A 3,649-nucleotide genomic window follows, 5' to 3' on the forward strand; every position below is an offset into this window, starting at 1 on the left:
GAAGATTCTGCAATCAGGTTGGTGGAGAAGGATTCTTCTCCTCCATCAGCCTAATCTTTGGTTTTTGAAAAAAAAAAAAGAAAAAAAAAAAAAAAAAAAAAAAGAAAAAAAGAAAAAGAAAAAAGAATAAATGTATGAGCCTGAAAACCAATCTTTGATTGGCAGTCTCATACAGAAAACCTGAGGTGAAAATCAGGGTCACCTGACACCTCATGTTTTCCAAAAAAAAAAAAATTCTCTCTTTCTTCCCTTATTTCATCTCATTTCATCATCACCACCATATCATCCACCATTTCATTCATTTTCACTCCACTTCATTTTTCCATTCATCCACCCATCCACTACATTCCATTCCATCAATAAAGTCATTTTTAGATAGTTAAAGTTGTTTTTGTGCAGTCGGAGGCTACTACTGCAGATTCCGCAGCTATCTGAAGATTCTGCAGCCATCTAATGATTCCGCAGCTCTCTGTACCTGCATAAAAAAAAAAAACACAGTCTGTTTGAAATTTCTTCGCAGCTCAGTAGTCATCAATAATAAATGAAAAATGGTCATGCAACAGCCATAAATCAGCGAAGGGTTAGTGGCAAGTCATCAAAGGCAAATCTAAGCGGGAATCTGAGGTATGGGTTAAATCCTAAACTTACAGTTATTTCATTATGCAAAGTTTTCTAGGTTATGTTTCTTGCCACTAAGTGTAATGATTACCAGTCATGCGACCATATACCCACGTATCTCCCAAGTCTATCAGTCCTTGATTACCACGATTTTGAATTTCACTTGCGGCTGCTTCTTCCATTAAGATCTCGTACTTAGGTGACGTAACCTAATGTACTACGTCTCTATGACATTAACTCACGCAGCCAAGTGTAACTCCGAAACCGAAATCTAAGGACATAGCCGTTCCATTCATCATTCCATAACCCTTCTACCCTCTTACGCTCATATCATTTCACTTTCGCTGTTTCATTTCCACTCACACTGTTTCATTCCATTTATGCTGTGCTCATTACGCTGCCACCATTCACTATACTCTGTTTTCCCTCTCCGCTAAATTCTAATCACCAGTGGAGGTCTGTTACGGCCGTATCCAGAGCTAAAGCCATAATCCACTGTGTTGAGGCCGTAAATCCACCAAGTCAAGGCCATTTTAAAGCCGAGTTCCAAAACAGAGCCGTGAATTCACTGTGTAAGACCCTTGTTGAAGCTGTGTTCCAAAACAGAGCCGTGAATTTACTGTGTAAGGCCGTTTTGAAGCCGCGTTTTAAATAGAACAGAGCCATAAGAGCCAATGGGAAAGCTCTTAAGGGCAGAACCGGAAGGTTCAAAGTTTTTGGAGGGTTATCCTCAGGTCAAAGAGGCATTACAAAAGGCAAACTGGTTACAATGTATACAGAAGTTCAGAGGCTACCATAAGGAGGTTACCAAGGCCTTTGCAAGGTCCTTCAGAGAAAAGGATAATCACGTGGAGATAGGGGACTTACAATTCACAGTCAATGAAAGCAGCATAGCACAAGCTACCTCACTTCCACAGACTGGAGAAAGGTGGTTTAAGAACCGGTCAGTTCAAGATCAGCAGTGGAAACAAATTTTAAAAAAACCCAGGTATGGACACCAGTATCTTTACCAAAGGGATTCCTGTTTCTTATGTTAAGGAGGAGTGGACCACTTTACTCTTGTTAGTGCAAAAATTTTTCACTTGTGAGGGAAGATTTGGGGTCTTATATGTTTATCATGCAAAGGTTATGATGCATTTTCTAGGAGATGATATTAATCTCCCATACTTTCTATTTTCAAGTCTTAAGAAAATGTGTGCAATGGTCCAAAGGAACCCCAGAAATATTGAAGCACATTTATATCATCACGGTCTTGTGAAATTGCTAGTGGAGGAACAATTGAAATCAAAAAGAGACACATGGGAGAGGTTTCTCATAAGAAATCATTTTCAAGAATTAGGAGAAACTTCTGGAGGGTCCCCTCAAGTACCAAAAAGAAGTAGAAGAAAAAGAGGAGAGGGGGTTAACCAAGAAACTACTGCCCAAACAGAAACTATTGTTCCTGAGACCACTCTTCCTGAAACAACTGCCCAAGAGGAAACTGTTCAAGAACAGTTTGATGAGGAAACTGATATACAACATCCTGAACAGGAAATTGATCCTAGATTTACTGAAGATGATAGCCAAGCAGCCTAAGGAATTATCACTGAAACTCTTTCAGAACTTGCTTAAGAAATTGCTCAGAAAAGAAAAGAAGGGAGGAAGAAACGAAAGCAAGATAAAGGTAAATCTGTAGTCCAAGAAACTCACCTCACTCCTGAGAATACTAGTGAGGAAGACACTCAGCCCTTAGCTCAAAGAATGGCCAAACTTCATAAAACTGCCCTCTCTAAAAAGGTGGAAAAACAGAAGCAAAAAGTACCAAAAGAAAAACAGAGTACCACCTCTGTAAGAAGGAGCAGCAGATTACAAAACAGAAAAGTAGGGGCCACAAAGGGTAAACAGTCATTCTTCATTGACTTAGGCTCACCTCAAAAAGGTGCTACAAGTCCTGACTTAGAGGAAAGTCCGTTTGAACATGAACTTGAGCATGAACATGGATCTGAATTTGATTATGAACCAAGTCCCAAAAAGTCACCTGAGGTTGACCCGGAGCAGCAAAAAGTGTATAATTATCTGGAAACATTGGAGCAAGCAGCCGCTAGCCCAAGCAATGTTCAACCTTTAGAACAACAAATCCACTCCTTAAAACAGGAAATTTTTGAGATTGAGGTTCTAAATCGACATATCATGCAAGAAAATGAAAAGTTGAAAGAGCAAGCCAAATTGGATAAGATGATTCATGATAACACCATGTTACATTTGGGCCTGTGGCAAAGAAGTAACAAAAAGTTAAGGAAGAAATGCAAAAGGCTAGACAGAGCCTTGATCAACCTAAAGTTCAGATGCTTAGTAAAGAAGCCAAGGGTCAATGTGTCTACACAGAGAAAGAAGAGGAGATTGGATGTCTTGGCAGAGGCATCACAACAGGTTGATTGATTAGTGTTTTTGCATGAGGACATGCAATGCCCTCGTAGTGGGGGTATGTAGAGTCTCTACTTTACACCTTATCATCCATCATTACCTACTGTTTTCATCACTTTCCTCTCTCTTTTGCCTCATTTTCCACCCAGATCATTACATTAGTTTGTCATTAAACATGATCAAGTGAGCTTTGCTAATGGGTGATTGTTTTGTTTAGTTTTTGACATACTTACAGGCATTCTGCAGCCATCTGCTGATTCCGCAGCCATCTGCTGATTCCGCAGCCATCTGATGATCCCGCAGCCATCTGATGATCCCGCAGCCATTTTGTTGATCTCAAGGTTCCACGTGCCATTTTGCAGAACGAGCCACATGGGCATGTTGGAATATATGTGCTCGAGGTTCCTGTGCCATCAGTTCAGCCAGCCACGTCACCTGTACCTCCGGTCAAAGGGGGTCAAGTTTCGGTCAAATAAAGGCAGCTTAACGTTGATACGTAAGCTGTTAGGTTACGTCGGTGGAAAAGGTGACTTGTCCGTGTTTTGCAAGCCGTGGGGGAACATGATCCAACGTTGGATTCATTGCCCATAACGACCAGGACCTCCAGCTCGACCATGAGGCATATGAC

This window comes from Pinus tabuliformis, chromosome 7 (genome assembly GCF_031772625.1).
Source record: "Pinus tabuliformis cultivar Carrire ecotype Pingquan chromosome 7, CPIR1, whole genome shotgun sequence".
Taxonomy (NCBI): Eukaryota; Viridiplantae; Streptophyta; class Pinopsida; order Pinales; family Pinaceae; genus Pinus; species Pinus tabuliformis.